Genomic DNA, 23,377 nt, shown 5'->3' on the forward strand with positions numbered 1-23,377 from the left:
ATTATAATTCTGAGATACACTCTTCAGAATGATTAAGAACTTGATTATTCTACAGAATTTTGCTTATATATGAACATCACCCCTGTTTTCCCCATCGGGAGAAAAAATCAACTTAGATGGAAACATCTTATTTGGCTCTACTTTGCTGGTTTTGCTGTTTTGATCAAATACTGTGATTGTAAAGACCAAGGAGCTATTTTAAATAGTTTACCTCTCAGAATAAAACATATTTGTTTTTAAACTTGGCCAACTACTATGCCAAGCCAGTATTTACCGAGAGCCTTAATGAAATGGCCATTTGGACCAATTGGACTATAACCTCGTTGATGCATGGAGGGAAGACAAATCAGCCTTAGGGAATGCATTTCACCTGGACTGAGTTGTGTGTACCTCTACTAGGAAAGAGCCCTTTGTTTTTGGAGCCTTGGTGTTGGCCTGGCAGAGTGGTGAAGATCCTGCCTGTGCTTTCTAGCTCATAGCAGGATGCTCCACTTCTATTCACTTCCCGAGTATCCTGTAAGCAGCACTGTTATCAGAGCTACATTTCAGATGAAAGGAATCCCTATTATGGCAGATACTGAACATCTCCACAGGATATCCCTTGGTAAGGATTAGGCTGTTATGAAGGCAGTGAATCTCTCCAACTTTAGATACAAGAAGGACCTATTGCTTCCATAAGGTATTCAAGGTGGTCTTTAAAACATACTAAAGTTCCATTTATTCCAAATATTAGAAAATTAACTATTCTGGTTCAAGCAGAAGTTTCCATGTTACATGTTTCCCATATGCAGATTATGTGTATATGTGTTAGATAATGATTCAGGTAGCATTACAGACTCTTTCTTTCTCCTAAGATAATTTATATGAACAATGGTATCACTATACAATTTAACTGTATTCTTCACTTGGAGGGCCTCTGAAATGCTCGCAAAGTCTAAGGTTCACAAAAGCATCTGGTTGTCAATTACGTGCCTATGCCTATTTTCCAATTCCCTTTTAAAATCTGAATGATCCTTTTAAGTTCAGTTTACCGCTTTGACCCTAGAATACCACATATTTTATTGATAGGGTTATTTATTTCTCAAAGAATGTGAAATAAAGGTATAAAAATGTGTTTTCTAGAGGAAGCATTTTTAGTATGCATTATGCGATTTATGTTTTTCCCTTTCTGTCTCTCTCCATTGCTCCTGCTTACTTAGGGAAGCAATGTTTGCTCGTGTTTTAGGCTTGTTATTTTTCTGACTTTATTATGCACTTTTCTGAGTTTAATGTGCACCATAGATGCCCCGTTTAATGACACTTTCTGTACTCTTTTACAGAATTTCAATCTCTGGGGAATCAAGAGCACAGACAAAGTCATCCATCTTCAACAAATATAGAAGATTACACCTACTGATGGAAGTAAGTACAAAATTGGTGATGATCTCCACGACCAGAATTACATTTAACTACCAATTCCCGAGGAGGCTAATTCATTTGCCAAAGGATATGAACAAAACCACAGTCACCATTTCAGAGACCATATTTTATTTTCCCTCTTTGAGATAATTCCAACAAGGGCCTGTTTCACCTTACATTTTAGATCACATGATGGTGAGAAAATTCTATAACTTAAAGGATAGGAGTTTATTATGGTAAGTATAAAATAGAACAAAACAGTTGGGTTTCCACAGCATTTTACGGGAAACCTCTTCTGACCTTCTATAAACGATTCCTTTGGTAAAGTCCCCACTTTATGTTGGTTTGCTCTGTCATCAGTGTAGAGTTATGGCTTGAATAAATTCTTGTTGAGGCTTGAAGGTTGGCATGGGACTGTCTTTCTATTCTAGATCTTATAATGGATGTGTGTAATTCGTCAAGTGTGGAACATATGCCTTGCTTTATTCACAAACTTTCACAGAAGTTAATTGCCAGCTATCACCTTCAAAATCTGGCAACAGTCTTTGATATTTAAATCATTTGAGTAAGAATTAGTCAGTAAGGCTTTGCAATTTGTCCCTAGTAAATATGTTAGCTTACTTTCAAAATGAAAATATTTCAATAGCATTTTAAATTTTTCAAAAGGTTACTATTATCCTTCATTAGATATCTTGGTGAGCATTTTTTTTTTTTTTTTTGGCTGTGTTGGGTCTTCTTTGCTGTGCGTGGGCTTTCTCTAGTTGCGGCGAGCAGGGCCTACACTTCATTGAGCTGCACCGCCTTATTGTGGTGGTATATCATGTTGCAGAGCACGGGCTCTAGGCACGCAGGCTTCAGTAGTTGTGGCTTGCGGGCTCTAGAGCAAAGGCTCAGTAGTTGTGGCACACGGGCTTAGTTGCTCTGCAGCATGTGGGTTCTTCCTGGACCAGGGCTCGAATCCGTGTCCCCTGCATTGGCAGGCGGATTCTTATCACTGTGTCACGAGGGAAGTCCCTTGGTGAGCATTTTATCTTTTCACTATATCTGAATTTTGGAGTGAGTGTGTGAATTAAAGACATAATTAGGCTGCCAGATAATATCAGTTTATAAAAACATTATTTGCAATTTATTTCAGTAGCGTTTAGTGGAAAATTGTGTTTTCTGTATGTACATTAGATTTGTCATATTTTTATGTGTGTTAAAAACATGGTATCCTCCAAATATTTATTTTATAAAGAAAAATTTTTAGGAATATAAAACAAACTCACATTTATTTATTCTGTCTTGTCCTCTTTTTTAACTTGACACTTAATACTTACCAGTGCCTTGAAAACTCACAAAAATTGCATTATACATTATGCTTTCATAATTTCTGATTATTAGATGATTATGAAAAATAAAAAAGATTTTTATTCTGCTCATGATAACCAATTGTTGCATGATATGATATTGGTTGAAACACCGTAAGATAAATACTTTTTTGGTTCATAATAATTGTATCTGGTCCTGGAATAAACATCAGTCTAATTTTGAGAAACAGAAACAAGTTTCCCCCAAATGTATTTTTCATTGGATGAAGCAAAGAAAACATGTTTGGTATACAAGAATTGTTGTTAATTACCTTGTGTGTAAGATATTTATCAATTTATCAGCCCTTTGAGCGTGCATAATAGAAAAAACACACTATACTGGGCAGAGAGTTGTTTTGTACTTCCTCTTAAGCAATTCATTAAAATGTAGATAAATTTTAAGCTCTTTTATTTTAAAGTGGACTAGCTATATATCTTCCACTTTGTTTTCAAATGCAAATGGTTAAGTGTTTTGCATTCTAATCAGTAAACAGCCCTGTGACTAAATCATAATTTAATGATCTCTTCCTAGAGAGATAATGATGCAAAATTTAGATCTGAAAAGAGGATTCTCATTTTTATCTAATTGGGCTGATCTTTCTGTAAAATCTCTGCAGGCTTTGCAGTTGTGCTAATAATAAAACCCTGGATGAAATCTACATTATGAAAGATGCTATATTTTTGTTCAGGAATATAAATTATTGAAACATATCTTTATATATGAAATGGTATATATATATATGGTAGTTTTTTGTATGTGTAATAATGTGCATTTTCTCTTGAGTTGGGAGAATTGTCTCAGTTTTATTGGAAGTAAGAGCTAGGGCTTTTTGTTTAAACAGTCACGTATACTTTAAATAAATTGGAAGAAAAAATAGTCTTTAATATTTACCCACATATTTCCATTTCCAGGGTCTTTATTTCTTTCTAAAGATCTTAGTTTCATCTGGTATCATTTCCCTTCAGCCTTAAAAACTACTTTTAACATTTCTTGTAGTGCAGCTCTGACGGTGATAACCCTCTTTAGTTTTCTTTTATCTGGAACTATCTTTATCTTGCCTTCATACTTGAAGAATACTTTCACTGGATCTAGACTTCTAGGGGTTTTTTTTTTTTTTCTTTTAGCACTTTAAGCTTGCTATTCATGTGTATGTTATGTGTTGCTTTTCTCTCTGTCTTCTTTCAAGGTTTTCTTTTACTCTTTGTTTTTTAACAGCTTAATTACTGTGCTCTAGGTGGGGTTTTCTTTGTATTTATTCTGCTATAGCATTGCTGAATTCCTTGAATCTATACATTTCTGACTTGCATCACTTTCGGTAAATCTTTGCCATTATTTCTTCAAATATATTTTATGCCCCATCTTTCTCTCTTCTTTTGGGACTCCAATTATACACATATTAAGTATTTTGAAGCTGCATTCATTTTTCTCCCTCCAATCTTGTCTCTCTCTTTGAGGTTGGAAAATTTCTGTTGATCTAGCTGACAGACTGGGTCCTGCCCTCTGGTTAAAAGCTATAAAATAGGAAACTCATCCAGTGCTGTTTCCTTCCTCTGGGTTTCTACCCTTTCCAGCATCTGCCTGTTTGGGAAAACCTTCCAGCGCTTTCAGTTATTACGTTTATATTCTATCCATTCTTTACAGTTTTTTTGTTTGCTTGCTTGTTTTTATTTTATTTTTAAGTTTTTATTATGGAAAATTCAAACATAAGCAAAAGAGAAAAGAGTTTGAGGACCCCCTCCACCATGACCTGTCACCCAGCTTCCAACAGTTAACTCATAGACAATCTTGTTTCAACAATAATGCTACTTACTCACCCCTCATCCCAGATTATTTTGAATGGCTCCCAACATCATATTATTTTGTTTTAAATATATCAGCATGTATCTCTAGATAGGGATTAAAAAAAAAAACCCACAATATCATTATCACAACCACAAAATTAACAATAATTCCTTAATATTACCAAATATCTAATGAGTATTCAAACCCCCCAGTTCTACATATATATAATTTTTTAAACAGAAAAATATGGAACGCTTCACAAATTTGCATGTCATCCTTGCGCAGGGGCCGTGCTAATCTCTGTATCGTTCCAATTTTAGTATATGTGCTGCCGAAGCGAGCACTCTTTACAGTTTTTTTTTTTTTTTTTTTGCGGTACACAGGCCTCTCACTGTTGTGGCCTCTCCCACCGCGGAGCACAGGCTCCGGACGCGCAGGCTCAGCGGCCATGGCCCACAGGCCCAGCCGCTCCGCGGCATGTGGGATCCTCCCAGACTGGGGCACGAACCCGCGTCCCCTGCATCAGCAGGCGGACTCTCAACCACTGCGCCACCAGGGAAGCCCTCTTTACAGTTTTTATCTACAGGAGGGTTGGTCCTGAAAGGAACCATAACTAGAATTCCACAACTTTACATTGGAAAGAATTTCTTACATTACAAATCTTTAAAAATATAATTTTAGACTGTTTAATCATCATAAGGTTGCAGAATAATTCATTAGGTTGAACAGTGTGAAATCACCATGTTTGCAGGACTGACATAGGAACAATTTCATATAATTCAACCTGGTAATTATGTTCTCATGTATTTATGATTAATTTTATCATTGAGTATTTATGGGCATATTGAGTTACCTGTATTTCAGGTTATTTACATTGTATAGAGCCGTAGAAGTGGGAATCCTGGATCCAAATTTATGGACATCCTTAAACTTATTGAGTATAATTGCTAATTTTATTATTTAATTTTAAAACAATAATACATAATGTAATTATTTTTTCCTAAAATGGTTACATGAATTAATGGTGTCTAAAATGGTGTCTGTCCTAAAATTGGGTAATGCAATTATATTTGGGCTTTGCTTTTTTGTTTTGTTTAGTTTATTTTCATTAGCCAAAATATTATCAAGTTATTTACTTTGATTTATGTGCTATGGTTGTTCGTTATTATCTACATTGCATATATTCATGGTACTTGTCAATTCATGTATGTCTTCTTTGGATACTGTATCAGAATATTTTAGGGACCCTGGAATATTCCAGACTTGCATCATCAAATTTCTTCCTTTACTTATATTTGAGGATATTAAAAGCTGCTTAATTTTAGGAAACTTTTATGCTGGCTTCTTTATACAAGATATGAAAAATTTTAACCATGTTTCCCATTTGTATTAGTGTGATGGACTGAGCAATAGGAAAAAGAATATAAGCCAATAAATTTTGCTTGTTTGGAGGAAACACTATATATCGGCAATATAAGGGTTATGTAACACTCGTGCCTGTAGTTCTGTGTCCTTAAATGTTTTAGCATAAGCTGGCAAAAAACTACCTGAGTGAGAAACACAAAAGATACAGCGGAAGATAGAAGAACTAATGCCTATATGATAAGGCAAATCTTTTGTGTCAATACAAACGGGATTCAGAATCCTTGCTGTGAGCTTATTGTACTGTGGCATAGGGTTTGGAATGCCTTACTGAGTTTGTCTGTTTATCATATTCTGAAAAACAACATGAAAAAAATCGATTGATAAGTCTCATTTAACCCTTGAAAGAAAATAAATCCAGTGCAATGACTAAATCACTGAGTTATGGTTTCTGCTAACACAGTATAACATACTAGCAATTTGTGCTTTAAATGCAACTCTGCTAATTAATTTGTTTATTTTGCAGGAAAAAAGTCAAATGAAAGCATGAATTATGGCCACTAAACACTACAGGGAGAGGACTAATTGGTCCATGGCTCATTTTTAAAGAGCTAAAAATGTGCTCCCAGAGAATGTACTATTATGTCATAATTTTTTACAAAAGTAAAGTCCACATACATCTAGATTTATGCCAAACTTTAAGAATGACTTAAAACAAGGATGACAAATACCTGTGGCACATGAGAATCATTTCTTGTGTAATATCAATGACAGGCATCATTAATAGATCACTTTGTCCTTTCCTGCTGAACTCAGATATAGGGTGGAATCCTTTGGACAGAGTATTTCAGGGGGTCATTGCCAATCAGATCGGTGATCTCGTGAAAGGAAGACACTTTGCCATGCACATCCCTTTTACTAAACAACTTATCCCAAGAGAATAATCTTACTTGGGCATTTATAGTGAATAAAAATGATTTCGATCACAAGAAACAGGAAACCAATACAAACTATTTTATGTAAAATATTTTTCCACTCACCTAGCTACAGAGTCAAGATGTATTCCAGTTTCAGCTTTTAATAAACAATGAACTTTCAGCTTATTTGAAGATCTAAGTCTTCAAATAAGAATGTCAAGTAACTGTCTCTCTCCTTTTCTTCTCCCTGCAGTGCCTTCATTGTCAGGCGTGCTCTAAGTGTTGATAAAAAACAGCCTCACTTACCTCATGCCTGCTGAGCAATCCTCAGGTTTTATCCCCATTGCTCAGAGTGAGTCCAAGGTAGGTCTCTCATTGGCTCCTTTTGAATCTGCCTTTCATTGCTCTGATCAGAGGGATAGAAAATATTGGTTGTTCATGCCTGTGTCACCTGGACCAGAGGTAGATAAGAAGCATTGCACTTAGCCTCAACTCAGCCATATAAACACAGGGGGATGTTATTCTCTAAAGCTGGTTGAGCTCTATGAATGCAGATAAATACCAGGCAAACAAAAAAATAGCACTGTCCACTGCAGCTTCCATTCTTATTTTCCTTTACTATTCTGAAATCGTTCTGATGACAGAGATCACAATTGTATTAGTTAGGGAAAAGGTTAAACGGTTATAATAAAGAGACCCCAAAAGACATTGGCTCAAAGAAGAGATAAAGTCATTTCCTGGTAAGAAGTGGGCTCCAATCCATGGAGTCATCCAGTGACTCAGGCTAAGGGGTGTTTTTTTGTCTTCTTCAACATAAAAATTTTACCACTGCAGGCTAGCTAGAAGGTAAAAGAGCTGTGAAGCTAGATTATTTTTAAGTAGATGACCTGGAAGTTGCCAACTACATTTCTCCTCATGTCGCTTTAGTGAGAACTTAGTCTTGGGTTCAAACTTGGTGACGAGGGAAACTGGGAAATGTAGTCTTTTGGTAGGTGGCCATGTGCCCAGGAAGAAAAAAAACAGAAGGAACAGATTTGGGGGTGAGGCAGGAGAAGGGAGGAGAGCAAACAACATCCTGTCACAAGGTCCTTTTTTTTTTTTTTAAATTTTGTTTATTTTTGGCCGCATTGGGTTTTTGTTGCTGCGCATGGGCTTTCTCTAGTTGCAGCGAGCGGGGGCTACTCTTCGTTGCAGTGCGCGGGCTTCTCATTGCAGTGGCTTCTCTTATCACCGAGCACGGGCTCTAGAGTGTAAGCTCAGTAGTTGTGGCACGTGGGCTCGGTAGTTGTGGCTCGCGGGCTCGGTAGTTGTGGCTCACGGTCTCCAGAGCACAGGCTCAGTAGTTGTGGAGCACGGGGTTAGTTGCCCTGTGGCATGTGGGATCCTTCTGGACAAGGGCTCAAACCCATGTCCCTGCACTGGCAGGCAGATTCTTAACCACTGTGCCACCAGGGAAGTCCCCTGCCACAAGGTCTTACATTAAGGAGAGCCACTGGTTCTCTCCTTTTTCTCTAACATGTTTACTTCATGTTGACAGTGGTAAAACCTATTGTCCAAAATCAACTGGACAAAATAGACAGGGAAAAAGGATAAACTAAGTCCTTTACTTCGACTAAACTATTTGTCTCTGTAAATGTCAGAGACAAATACCCTTATTCTTGTGGTATCACTCACCATTTGACTATTCAGCCTACGTTTATTTGCTGTAGCAGAATTGGAATAAATAAAATTATCTTCCAAGATGGCAGTGACTTGTCATATTCTAAAATGACACAAGATTAAAAACTAGGAGATCTTTCAATTTTTTCTAGGCCACTAACCGGTTGTACAACCTTGAGAAAATTTGTGAACCTTACCCATCTCAGGTATCAATATAAAAAGAAGTTGTAGGAGAATATTTTATCTGAGGTCCCTATCAGATTGAAAAGATTTTATATTATGTTGGAAGTAGAGAGGTTTAGATGAAATTCCCACCCTCCCAAAATACCAGTGTTTTCCCGCAATAAATGTGAATTCATTCTATAACACAGTTCACAGGTCTTTGAGACAAAATTTGATTGACTAGGACTTTAGGGCAATCACCAATAGGAGAGTGAGCTGGCCATAATTGTCAGTTGGGCGTTTCTGGTTGGAGGATAGGAAATCTTTCTGATCTCCACAAGAAATCAACAAATGCCCTGAAGCCTGAGATTTGGCAAAATACAAGCAATGTCTTAGCTATGTAAGTATAATGTTATTAATGACCATAACATTAGCTAGCCCTTTTAGAATCCAGTTAAAGTATCTGGTTCCATGACCTCCTAAGGGTGAATCACACATATTAATGATCCACAGAATGAAATACAAGATTTTATCTTTTTATTTGTTCCAGAATTATTGCCCTTTGATTTTTAACACATGTCGTTTGTTCTCACATTAAAGGACAGGTTAAAGGAGTATCGACTCTGTCATTTTAAGTCCTCAGAGTTAATACGGTCTTCTTTAGCTTGATTAATATCTAAGCCGAAGGTGGCTGCTTTGTACTTCCAAGGTTGCCTTTGAGGGTTTATCCCTCAGTGGAACATCCGGCTTTCCTTTTTTATAGCAGTTGGCCAGAAAACCTCTGTCGATCTGTGACTATTCTGAACTGATAGACTGAAATGCCATTTCCAAAACTACAGCTCTTCTGCTAAACATTTTTTTCTAGGAGTGATGCCATATCCCTAGCTACTGGGCTTTGCCAAAAGGCAGTATTCCTCCAACGGCCCTACTCCGGGAATGATACCAAATGATGGTTCAGGCCGGGGTAAGTAGTAAATTAGCAGTAAAAGCTAAAAAATACCCCAGCTTTTCATACCTTTTCTCTTTTTTCCAGATGACTGGCCTATCGCTCTCACCTTCTGCTTCTATTCATGAAAGAACTCCTTTTCTCCCCTTCATTTGTGATTTAATAGTTGAATTTTTATTTTACGTGGTGTTCCTCCATTGTGAGAGAGCAATTCACACCTTTCAAGGCTAATGCAATCAAATTTTTACGTGACATAAGTATCTAGTCTTTCTGCAGCACCCACGTGCAAAGGCGTGATGCCTGATAGATTAGGATTGTTTGTAGAGTGGGAAATGTGCTGAATAAAGTGTCAGACAGGAGAATGGGAGCCAAGAGAGGGTTTCAAAGCAGCAAGTTTCTTGGGACAGGAAAGCCTAGATTGGTTGCCTGCCCTTAAATATGTATTAAAAATAAGAACTTATCCTTGGAGGTAAGAGCTATGAGGTGTTTCTTGGATGTGGAAGTTTAAGTCATTGCCTCCATTTTGTATTCCTTTAAAAAAAAAACTTCCTTTAGTTGGCTAAAATACTTTCTTGTTCTCAATACTGTTTTCCTTTCTTGGTTAATCATTTGCCTGTCTTCCTCCCTCTCTTCCTTCCTCCTACCGTCTGTCCCTCCCTTTCTTCCCTTTTCCTTAGCTATCTTTTTCTTCTTTCTCACTTCCTTCTTAAAATGTAGCTGCCTGGAGTAAAGTTTTTTGTGTATATGTTGACTTAATGGCTGTCCCTGGTAAGCCACGGGTTCACTCTTTGGGTATTTCCTAATTTATATGCAGTGCCAGAGGCTCAGAAGTATGTTATTGTTATTTTCCTTTCAATAAAAACCCATATTTAAGAGCTGACACTTCATCTTCTTGTTTCAGGTATTATACTTTGGTATTCTTTTATATATCTTTGGGCAGTTGATTTAAAAAGACGCAACTGGCCTTGCCTGTTGAATTTTCCACTGTACCCTAGCACCTAGGACAATGACTGATAAACAGTAGGTGCTCAATAAACATTTGTTTTTAAAATAATGATCCAGATGTCAAGCAAACTCATCATAGAGAAAAGAAGAACAGTATGTTTCAGTATTCTGTTGGTTTGGCCAGGATGGAGTTCTGAGTCTTTTGCTCAGCAGATGTTTATCCAGAAGGTGGTAAACTCCCGAGATCAACTTAGCTTTGTGTCTCCTTGACCTTGGAAATGTTTTCCTACAGACACAGTATTTTCCCTGTTGGAATTTTATTCAATATTCTATCTTTGTTTCTACTTTAGAAGACATGCCACGTGAATAATGAGGCCTCAGGCAAAGAAATTACTCCAGCAGTTCAATTTAAACTCAGGACAAATCCTGCCCTCACTTGCATTTGCAATTTGCGATGCAGTCAGTAAGAACTATGCCCACACATGAACTGACAGAATTGGGGCTTCAAGGTTAGCAATTATTAAAATTAAAAGTTCATTTATTCCTTTTCAAAATATTTTATTCAGTTGCTTCTGAAGCTGAATCCTGAGTTGCCTTCCCCTTGCTGCTCACTATAGCGGCATCCAGCTCTGAGGGTAGCTCACAGCTCTAAATGTCCTCATTGTTCAATGCACTAGATGAGAACAAAACCAGACTGTAAGGTCAATCTCACTGCCTTACTAGAGTAAAAATTAGAAGTCAATGATTCTCTAACCATCAAAGAGAACTTAAATTCAACAGGATTTTTTTAAAAAAAAACGTAGTACTGTGTGAAAATTTTGGAAAATATGATCACGGTGGAGAAAAAAATGAAAGGGGTATATAAACCACTTATACTGCAAGGACTGTAACTTTCCCAGATTAATTTTGGAATCCTAAAATAAAATTTGCTTTTTTTGGTGGAATTGATAAGGCATCAGAAGTGGCCTTTTGCAATGGAAATAAGCACGCAGGGCTTTCTTCTACTTTATAATAGTGAATTAATACAGAATAAATAGGAAAAAAATGTTAGGGAACAATATGGTAAAATTATAGACCGTAAGTGTTAGAACAATGTTTTTAAAATGGTAACAGAAGAAGGTGCGTAAATTTATGTATACAATAATTTGGCAGTTTATGGAAGTAGCATCATTTGTAAATTAAATAGCACGCCCCATCACGCCTCTAAATGAGGAAGGAAAGCAAAAAGAATTATTTTTAATAGGTCCATGGCATCACACCCCTTCAACACGCAGCACTGAGAGAAAACCAGACTGGCGACCCGTGTCTGGAATATGTACTGACTGGAACTCTCGGGAGGAGGAGGGGTTTCTTTAAAATTTCTTTTTTCCAGACAAAAGGGGCAGCGATCTTTTGACCTCTTTGACCATAGATGTGGAAAATGGCGAGCAAAGTTTTGGCTTCGTCCCTTGCTTTTCACCATGAAATAAAAGTCTTAAGCCTGTAACTCTCCCTGTCCCACGGGAGTGTGCAAAGGGAAGGAAAATAAGCGGCGTGGGTGAGGGGTAGCGGAGCAGAACCAGCGGAGAGAGGAGAGGCGCGAACCAGCCTCTACCGGGTGGGCGTGGAACGGAGCGCAAGCCAGAACAGGTCCGCGTCCTCTCGGCCACTGCCGGCGGTGGGCGGGGCGCGGCGGTATCTCCGCGGGCAGACCCGCGTGCAGATCAGCTGGGAGCGGCCGGCCAGAAACTCCCGTGGATCTGCCGGGAGCTACTGGACCCCCACGTCCCTCTGCCGTTCCAAGCCAGCCTGAGGGAGAGGTTTTCCCGAGGGAAGGTACCGAACGGATCTGGTGCAGGAAGCGACTCAGGTGTGTCCGGGGTGAGGGTCAGTTTGCGTTTGTTTCGTTAGCCCTGGGGGCTCCCCAAATCTTTGAGCGAGACAGCAGGAGGGTAAGTGGTTTGCTTCTGGGGGGAGGGGGTCAACTCCTTATGGGTCGGAGATGGTGTGCAATCAGGGCTCCGTTGTTGCACGAAGTAGGGTGGTCCGAGGTCCCTCAGCCTTAAGCCAGTTAGAGACACCCCCTTTCCCAGCCCCGCCCCCTGGAGGCTGAGGCTGGATTCAGACCCCTCCGGTCAGTCGGACGGAGTAAACGGGTCCTCGAATCCTCCGGCTCCCACTTTCTCCGCCTGGTCACGGGTAGGTTGACCCTCTTGTCTTTCCTCCAACCTCCCTTACCAGCATCTCTTCCTACCCTCTGGAGAGGATTCCAGACCCTCCTGGAGATTCCAGCCCTCTCCCGAGAGGGGGCTGCGAGGACCAGCTGGGTTTGGGGTCAGTCCTGGCTTCACTCCTCTCTGCCCCTTACCATCTCTTGGGTCGTAAGGCTCAGTTCTCTTCCGCCAACACCCCCGCCCCACTGTCTTGCTCCCACTCTCAGGGGAGGATTCCAGATCCCGCTGGGGTTCGGTACGCGACGCCAGCTGGAAAAGGGAGATCTGTGGACAGCTGGGTTGGGGGGCGAGAAAACTGGGAGGGTTAGGAGCTCCACCTCCCCAGGCCACCGAGGGGGCGAGGGGTCAGGCTGGGGGCGTGTTGCCATGGCTCCCCTGGTAGCGAAGCTGAGGGAGCTAGAGATGCCAGTCATGGAAGGTCCCTTCTTCCTCTTTGTGCCTCTCCTCCTTCCTTTTTTTTTTTCTTTTTTTTTTTTGAGTGAGAGTGTGCGTGGGGAGGGAGCAGGGAGAAAGTGATTAATTTGGAGAGCAGAGACTGGAGCCAGGAGGCTGGGGAACGCTAGCCAGTCTCTTCATTCCCACTCCTTTTGCCCGCTGCGAGCCTCACTTTCTCATGCAAGGGCAGGACGGAGGAATTCCTGCGACAAGCCAGGGCCCAAGAAGCCTCCGCCGCGCTAGCTCAGGTACCCACGCCCGGAGCCGCGCCCTGGGGCGAGCGCAGGGTGGGTGGTCGGGCTGTCCGCCGAAGGGCGGGCAGGGGAAGGGGTGGGAGGTGAGCGGCTGAAGGCGGGTGTGTAGTGACACAGCAGGGCGGCAAGGCGGGGAGGAAGATCCAGGTCCAGCCCAACTCGAGGGGCGCGGGGTTCCAGCCCCGCCCGCGTGAGCTCCCAAAGAGCCCCCAGAGCTGGCAAGCGGCGCCTGGCACGCGCGCGCGCGATGGCGCGCTCACGGGAACGCCCCAGGTGGGGGGCACATTTGCGCGTGCGCGCGGAGGTGGGCAACTGGTGAGCCACCTGGGCTCGTGCAAGGCAAAGGCTCTCGCCGTGCTCACGTGCGTTCGAATTTCAGGTCCATGGTCTCTGAGATGTGTGCTTTTGGACGAGACATTTATCGACCCCGTACCCCAGTTTCCCCTTTTGAATAATAGGGATAATATCAGTACCTTCCTTTTAGGGTTTTTGAGCGCCTGGAATGAGATAATTCCAGTAGACAGTTTAGCTCAGTGTCTGATGCATAATAAACACTAAAAGTTATGGTTGCTGACGCCGTTACTTTTATTATAAGTTAGTCCTCAATTAGATACGGCGTGTTCTCATTACTCTGCATTTTTATTCAAGGCAAAATACTAATTTCTACTTTTGGAGACCATCAATTGACATTAATATTACTGGCCAGTCCTACTCCTACAAAGCGTTGCTTTGGAGCAGATTGGAAGATATAAACTGACCAACTGGATGGAGAGAGAAGCTTAGAAAGCTACTGGGGGAAACTTTTAGTGACAAGAAAAAAACAGTTGCTTTTACCGCTTTGTGTGTAAAAATGTTTCCTCTTTCACCTGCTAATGTTGCAATTGGCTTTGTCTTAATTTCATTCTCTTTATAATGGACCACCCTGTGGCTTTCAAAATTTAACTTGGTTGTAGAGTCTAGTGTGTAACATGGCTTTCCATTTTATGGCCCGAAGTGCTGCAGTGGACTCACCTCTAGGAACGGCAGGGCACACAGTGTATAATCATTCCTCACAAGCTCCTGAATACTGTCAGTGAATAAATGGAGACAAATAATTATGTCTGGGCAGGTGTGAGTACTGGCTAAGAAAGTTCATTAAAATCTCTTTCCGAGCATGTTTGTACTCTTCACTGCAGAAGTGCAGGACTGTGATGATTAATCTGTGTTTTCCAGATTGTTCTCTGTTGCATCTTATGGGCCCTTCCCTTTAAAGAAAAGGCTACGGACGTTTATTACTACTCTTGGTTATATAGGTGCTCCAACATATCTGGTGATGAGCAAACTATACACCCCATTGACCTAATTACAGGTCTGACAGGATTTGATATTGCACATAATGTATTTATTACCTTAAAGTTAATTCATCTCATTAAATGAAGTAGTATTAAATTCATTTTTAAATTACTTGCTTATTAAAATATTGGCAAGTTTTGATGAAGCTGAAGCAAGTAAAACCAGACAGATGTCACCGTCACAAAGCTCCTTATGATTTTACAAAATAGACCTCACCTAGGAAAATGTTTGCTGGATAGGAGCTTGATTTTTATAGTTAACTTCTGAATTCTTTGAAGATAGCAGGTTGTTTGACCCAAAATTGCTTTTTTGAAATATTTTAGCCTGATTCATTTTTTTTTAATGGAGAATTATAAATAAAAGTAATGATTTAAGACTGATTTAAGATTCTACTAGTTTTTATCTCATAAAAGAAAATTAAGTAATAGAGGGTAGCTAATGGCATTAGATTTGAAGAAATGAGTGTCAGGAAGCTCTGTGAATATCAATTCAGATAGCAGAGTATTGAGTCAAGTTTGACTTTTGCACGACAACCAACACCCCCTTCTTCACAGTGAATATGTCATCTTTAAAGGGTGCCTTGAGGAATTAGTGTGACAGCTTGCCTGAAATTCATGTGATCATTTACACATTCTTTCCCAGGAGCATTGGCATTAAATGTTTCATTTATTGGAAATTATTTTGCACTTTGACTTATGACAGCCAGCAGTGCCATAGAGTCTAATACTTTTTAGAAACAAAATTTAGCTTTTCACTATTTTGTATTTTCCCTAAAAATTTAAGCAGTAATGCACATGGAAAGTTTAAGTTAGGCTGAAGACAAAGGGTAAAAATAAAAACCCATGACAGATCCAGAAGTGTTGAGTCCTGAATCTGGGGAGCTAATTGACATGCTAAGGTATAATCTAGAGGACCAACCTGTCTCTATACCAAGGCTGTTTTCAATGATGTACTGTATTATCTGATTCAATCAGTGTTCCTTGTTATTTTTTCAAAACGAGACCGAGAATACTATATTTTCAATTATGAACATTTTGATTACAGCTTCATTCTAACTAATTCCGTATGAAGGGAATGCAATTATTATGGTGATTTACATACAATATGCTAAATTAACACGGCTAATGAGTGAAAGCCTAATATTCTTTCTTTTCATTCCTGGAAAAATATTGTGCTAAGCATTCTTTCAAAGAAAAGATTACAGTATTCTCCGGCATTTTATGTCTACCTACAAGTAGAATTGTCATTGAGCTATTTTCTTTGCTATTAAAGTGAAATCTCTCACATTTTGGCAATCCCGTGCCTCTATCCCTTTTTTGGGGGGGAGAGGGTAGAGAATGGAAACAGTTCTCAATTTAATTAGTTATGGTGATTTCTCCTTTCTCTACATCTTTATTGGAGGAAAGATTCTGTATTTTCTGATTTGGGAATCTGGTTAAAACCTTAAACATTACTAATTACTGCAGTTTATTTTATGTGTCGCACTAGTATAGTTAGTTAATTATAGCTTTCTCATTAGCACCATGTAGAGAATAATGAATTAACACATCTCTTTGATCAAAAGAACATCTAAGTTTATCTTCTGAGAATAGAAGTATTATTGTGTTACCGAAAGTCACTGTAATTTTCCCAAGAAACAAATCGGTTGGAATTCTCTAGCACTGGGATAAGAAGCTTGATGAATGAGGGAGTAGAGCAGTGGTTGCTTGGCAACCTAACATTATTCTGCAATTTCTCCTGGTATATTTATCCAGTAAACTAGAAAATTCTGTTTTGTTAACGAATGTTTTTAGTCAGTGCACAAATAGACCATAACTAATTTAGATTTTATGTATTGTGGATGAAAAATGATCCTGCTTACCTTTCCACTGTGTTTAGATAGTAAAAATACAAAGAGAATATTCTGTTTTCAGTTTTTAAAAATTTTCCGTAAAAACTGTTTACTTAATTTTCACATTAGTTTATTACTACCAAAAGATTGCAACTTGTGTACCTCTTTGGAAGTCAAATTATTGGGAGTGTATGTGTCTGTGTGTGTGTGTATGTGTGTATGTTAAAATTGTGTGTACACAGTTTTTCAGTAAGAATCAGAAATAAATTTCGAACTGAGGTGAAGTCTTCAAAAGTCATGAATGACATGATAATTTGGTAAATTTAGGGGGGCATAAACATTCAATCCAAGTGATACTGGGAGATGATCAGAATAATAAATGTGCTGAATGGCAGATATATAAATGCACTCTGTTCTTTGACCAGGGTTTCTTCTCCAGGTGGTCTTATCACACTCTCTCCTCAGATGTTTGCGTGCATCTCATTTCCCCTGTAGTTGTGAAGTAGGAGCTTAGCAAAGCCAGCCATTGCCCATCTTTCAGTCCACCTCTCCCTGACTCCAGGGACTACCATATACCATTTTCCTATTCAGCCTGTGAATGTTAGTGTGCATCGTAATTCCCTTCTCAGATGGTAAAACCTTTTGAGGGCGCATGCTTCATTCTATGCATCTCATAAACCCTACAGATTCTGGCACAGTGGGAAGCAGACTGGTGTGGCTGTAATAGTCAGGCTGCCAGGCTTCCAAATCCAGTTCTGTGAACTCCTCAGTGTGTGGCCCTGGCTGAGTCATTTTAACCTCCCTGAGACTGATTTCATCTATGGAAATGAGGAGTAATATCCACACCCAGCTCACGTGTGTTATTATGAGCGTTATATGGGGCAGTCTATGTAGACAACTTATTAGAACTCATTAAGCATTCAGTAAATTCTGGCTTTTTTATTATAATAGTTACTCCATGCTCAGTGTATGAATGGATAAAAGAGAGATAGACATAAGTGTGTATCTATGTATATGAATAAGTATGAGCTTATTATATTATTATCATTAAAAGTATGGAACATGGGTTGACACCTACATCAATTTTATGCACATATACATCAATTATCTGCACATATACTGGTTGTGATTGTTTCACATCTTTGAAAGATCCTGAGTAGTAGTTTTCAGGCTTGGCTGAAATGAGAATCACCTGGAGAGCTTTTCTTAAAACTAGCAACCCAGATCAGTTCAATAAGAATCCCTGGAGGTGGTCATCAGGCATGTGGATTTTTGAAAGCTTCCGGTGAGATTCTGATGCAAGAGTTGAGAGCCACTGCCTTAGATTTGGGTGGGTCTTCTATAATATCATGTTGGCCTGAGGCATTGACTCACAGTTACCTTGGCATAATGAAATGTGGTTGAAAAAGAAGAGCTCTGATAAACCTCTGAGGTTTTTCTTACTAATCCCTTTGGTTTAGACAGCACTTTATTCTCTGAAGAGCTCAAATGTGCTTTTCATTTACTATGTATTTCATTTTTCAGCCAAATGTCTCTGTGAAGATGGTAGGAAAAAAGTCATTATCCTGATTTTGTGGATGAATGGAGAGAGCCATACAGAAATTAAATAATTTGATTAGATTCATACATTTAGAACAGACCCAGATATCAAGATTCCTGTCACTTTTGAGTTCTGGTTGTTTCTCTCTTTTCGCCTTGAGATTTCAAATGAGGGAGGGAAGGTGGTTGTTTTTGGACTAAATAATTGAGTAGGAAAGAGCTGTATAGATGAGAATTTCTACCTTTCTTGTTATAATTCTGCATTATAAGGAAAAGCAGATTTTTTTTTTTTTTTTAAGAAGAGGCACCGTAGTCTATTTAAGATCCAACCCTGTGTCCCTTGGACTGAACCCAGCCTATATATGTGTTATTTGGCCTGAGGCATGTTTAAGAAATATTTGAGCCAATATTTAAAACCCAGATATTTCACATAAAATTCATATTTCTGACTTACCTTGGAAAACTTGATGTTCTTGGAATATTGGACCTGAATGCCCAGGTGACAGAGAGTACCACTGGCTGGAACTGGGTAACATGTCCCCTTGGCAGTCTTAAAGGACCCAGAGTTTTTCATCTTCTCTGGATAAAATCTGGCACTCTCTTGCTTTCACTTTGATTTTTTCCTGTATATAAGTAGTACTCAAATGGGGCAATTGAAGGGCATTTAAAGAAGGGACCACATCTTTTTGGGCAGGGTTGAGGGAAACCAACAAGGGCTGCAGAGGCACCCCTGGGGCTGTTACTGCCCTTAGTCCAGTGGGACGACAAGAGAGAAAATTTACTGGAAGGTGAGAGCCATAGCTTTGGGGAAGGCTGCAGACAGGAATTGTGGTTTTAGAGAAACATAGCCATTCTTGAGTAACAGGACACTGGTCTCCTACCCCAAGATCTTCGGCTCCTTCCTCGCGGTGGCTGTACCCACCAGCAGGCAGTGGACAAGGGAGCCTGGTGCAAGTGTCCTGCTGAAGTTGGATCCCTCTGCACAGAGCAGCCTGGAGAAAGGTGGAGAAGGGATCTGAATCTGGGGGGTTAATGAAGAATATGAAGCACACCTTGAAGGCTTCAAATGTATAGAATGTGGGTAATGGGGAGGAAGAAAGCTCGAATCGCCAAAAGCAGGACAAGATGGAGAATCATTAAATTTGCATTCAGGGCTATCTTTTCCTCTTTTTCTTTGTTGTTCCTTTCTCGGCTCCTCTTTCATTGCCCCAGGTGGGCATGCTCATGGCCAGAGGTGAGTTTCAGTTGCAGCCTTCAAACTTCAAAACAAACTTGTCTATTCCCTTGCATTATCTCTGCTTTCCAAGATGAGAGCTTTACAGCAGAGAGAATAATGCAAAAGATGTATTCTCTCTTCTAAGGTAACAGGCTTGCATTTTTAGCAGAGTTTCCTCCCTAACAAAAGCTTTTGCTGTAAGTGGTGATTTTAACTCTAGAGATTGCAGGTGTCGTACCCAGGAAGTGGAGACACCCTCAAATAATCCTCTGGCAGCCTGAAGTCACTGCGACCTGGATATTTGGGTCTCTGGAGGGTACCTCTCTTTGGTGTAGTGGTGTCAGGGTAAAGAGGATGAGGAAATAGATCAGGGATGCATTGGTAGCATCCTGATGTGAGAAATTTGTATGTTCCCTGGCCAAGGGACGTAGTCAGTGTAATAGAAGGTAAATTGGTGAGAAAAATGTGGAGATTTTTGATGATTTGATGCTATTAGAGTTGATTGTGAATTCAGTTTGTTCTGTGTTGAAGACCTCCACTAAAGAATGTAATGTGATAGACTATCAGCTTACTATGGGATGTCTTACATATTGATGTGTTCAAAGGAAATAACACCTCTCATGTGCAAAGGTTCAAGGGGAAGATAAGTATTGACCTTTTCTGAGACTCTTGACACTTGACACTGCATTTCCATCCATTTGGAAGATTCCTTCTGAATATTTCTATTTAAAAATCACCATGTCTTGCATTATTTGAGTACTTATTTGAGCTTTTTAAAGAGTTTTAAAAGCCCCATATCTCATGTGACTTTTTCAACAACATGGCAGACAAAAAGTGACAGGTTTGCTAGCTCATTATATAGAGGAAAAAAAACTGAAGCAAGGTCGAATAGCGGGCTGGGCAGTGGTGAAACCAGAATTAAAGTGCAGATACCCTGATATGTAACCAAGTTCATAATCCACTCTACAGCTTTTAGATTTCCTTATTTGAAAAAAAAAAAGAGAACTATCGTATAGCTGATTTCTTTTTTTAAAAACAAATTCAGAGTTAATATATATGCTGAGGGATGCAGTAAATGTAGGGGAAGTATTGAAAACTTCACCAGTTATATTTCCAAGGTTGAATATAGCCCTGCCCAAAGGTAGAGAGATTAGATTTTTTTACATAGCTTCCGTAATTCCAGTGCACATTGATTGATTAGTTGATTGATTGATTGTATGTTCTGTGAGACATTGACAGTGACCAATCATTAAAAAACTTTTATTGAATAACTGCTTTGCGCAGGACTGAGGCTGTGCCAGGCAAACACTTAAATAGCTATCACTTATTAAATGTTTATGATGCATTTTGCAATCTCTGCATCAGTGTTTTGAGGAAAGTACTATTATGATAATACCCATTTAACGCTGAGTGTCACAGACGTAGGGGCGTCCTTGTCCTGGCTCACACAATATGGCCTGGAAGTTGCTGAGCCGGAACTTAAACTCAGAAGTATCTGCTCCCCAGCCACAAGATCTTAACTACTACACTATGCTGCCTTTGAGTCCGGCAGACCCCTTCAGCACCCCCTCTTAGTTTGGACTGCTGTAGCAAAGTACCACAGACTGAGAGGCTTATAAAAACAGACATTTATTTCTCACAGTTCTGGAGACTAGAAGCCTGAGATCAGGGTGCCAGCCATCTTCTGTTTGCAGACTGCTGACTTCTTGTTGTATTGTCACAGGGAGAACGGCAGAAAGGGCCCAAGAGAGTTCTCCAGTTTCCCTTTTATAAGGGTACCAATCTCATTCATGAGGGCTCTACCCTTATGATCTAATTCCCTCCCAAAGGCCACACCTCCAAATACCATCACATCTGTATTAGGGTTTCAACATACGAATCTGGGGGAGACACACACGTTCAGTCCATTGCACACCCTTTCTCTTCTCTCTTTGACTTCATTTCCCATGTGTGCAATGTCCGTCAGTACCCCCCTGGATTAGTAGGATTCTCTAACTATGGTCTTCATCAAGGGCCAGCACTCATCCCCGTTGTCCAACCAGATTTACCCGTTCCGTGTCTTATTACCTCAGGTAAACATGTGGAAAAGTAGATAATAAGGGCTCCTCCTAAGGTATTACATGATATTGTATGTTTATACCAGGAATGGTGGCATTTAAAATGGTGGATTTAAAATTCTTGTTGCAAAGATTCATTGTGAGGCACTGCCATGTGGGAGATACATTGGGAAAGGAGGACATCTGTGTTTTCTCCAAAATCATGTCATAAAAGTGTTTGGTGTCTGAGTCTTCCTGAAATGTGTCCTGGGCACCAGTATATGTAAAAATCAACCTTCACCCTCACCAAAGCTTTTGCTTGCCCTCATTACCATTTCTTATTTCTTGGCAGGAATGTTTCTAATGCTCTATAGTATCAATATGCATGGATTTCCTTCATATCTGGGTATTATATGTAACCAATTGCATTACACGGTTGACATTTCCACAAAGGTGTATCTGCCACTCCCGATTAAGATAGAAATAGTCGGCAGTGATAGATGCCATATCCCAGCCTGACTGTTCTTGAAAATGACACCTATCATAACGACGGCGCTGTCTTTATTAGCAGCTGTCAGTTAAGATAAGGCTTTGGAGGGAAAAAGAAATCAACTCTATTATAGGCATGGTCAATATATTTAGGATTTTTGAGAGGTGTTTGATTTTTTTGGTGTGTGGTGTTTAGAAAAAAATGTACATTTTTTAATATGCAAAATACAAGTAGCATTCTCAAACACTGACTCCAAAAGGCTCTTTTTTATATAATAGATAGTGGCAAAAATGTGTTTGCTTTCTGCTTTGTCTATAGAGCAGATCCCATTTCCTTGGACTATATGGAGTGGAATTGCTTTAAGGCTTTTGTTTGATCCATGCCTGCTTCTTTAGAGTACAGCACTTAGCTCCTCAAGAAATGAACTTATTTTGGTATTATAAATTCAGAGACTTTCTAAACTTGTTCTGTACAGTGCCTCTGATGACTCAGCAGAGAAATCATTCATTAAATTAACATACTTAAGGCATTATACAATGGCAAGAAATTGAAAACATTGTCCATGATGGAAAAGTAAACAAAGAAAAATATAATAATTTTAACATCTATAGACTACACCAGAATGAATAACGGACTATTTTGGGTTATTCGTTATTGTTCACTAATTTGAGACATATACTGTTTTCCACAAAGGAGATCTGAGTGAATGGTTAAAAATAGAAAGCCAAAATAAAGGTGTTTAAATTTGACCTTGACCCTGTTTCACATTGTGACCTCCAGCAATTCTCAGTGGAGCTAGATTTCAAAGGATCTCAAGAGACCTTTTTCCATGCATACAAGTTTCCGCATGTAATTGATTTGGGCTGAATAGATTTTGAACACAATTGATTTGCTTGAAATGATGCTAAAGGACCAGGCTTGAGCAATTCAGGTACAACTCATGGGAGTCAAGTTCAAATAAATTGGATTTGACCTTAATCACTGGCCCCTCAAAAAAGGGCTGGCAGTCATTAGAGGGAATACCATCCAATTATGTATAAAAATTGACATGAGTTGTTTGAATTGGAAATTGACCTCCATATACAAAACCTCCTTTTGAAAACTTGGTTACTACCTTCTATTTCCCTGTTTCACCAGCTGTAAACTGAGGATAGAAGCATTTACTGTTGCCTCCCAGTGGCAGTTGGAGGATTAATGAGCTAATATTTGTTAAGTGTTTTGAGGATAAAAGTGCCAGCTATTATTATTACTAATAAACCATTTATCTCCAGTGTAATTTTGGACAGCAGCCATTAAAAACCCATTGCTGTGTTTAACAGTGTAACAGTCTGCTACAGCCTAGCATTTACTGCCTCAATTAAGCATGCATTCCGCTTCCTTTGCCCCTCCAAATTCTGAGCTGATGAGGAGGGACAGAAAGGTTTGTGTCATCATTTCCCAAGTTCATTTAAATAATGGGTTTAACAGACTGAATGCTTCTGGTGGAGAGTCCCTTGATTGTCTCCTCTGA

The 23,377-nt window shown here is 39.6% G+C and overlaps 1 protein-coding gene across 6 annotated transcripts in view; it reads left to right on the forward strand.

The window, feature by feature from the left end:
- Positions 1-1,317: 1,317 nt before the first annotated feature.
- Positions 1,318-23,377, forward strand: part of CHL1 (cell adhesion molecule L1 like) — a 212,738-nt gene continuing 190,678 nt past the window's right edge. For 2 of the 6 annotated variants that reach the window (XM_079934245.1, XM_079934250.1), the window contains exon 1: positions 12,104-12,370. The gene's annotated coding sequence lies outside the window, so the exon portion shown is untranslated. Of the gene's footprint in view, positions 1,402-9,501; positions 9,595-10,909; positions 11,031-12,103; positions 12,371-12,438; positions 12,700-23,377 lie in introns of those variants that run through there. The other 4 variants (XM_079934247.1, XM_079934249.1, XM_079934248.1 and 1 more) reach the window with 4 other exon arrangements.

The sequence above is a fragment of the Stenella coeruleoalba genome, assembly GCF_951394435.1.
Source record: "Stenella coeruleoalba genome assembly, chromosome: 10".
Lineage (NCBI taxonomy): Eukaryota > Metazoa > Chordata > Mammalia > Artiodactyla > Delphinidae > Stenella > Stenella coeruleoalba.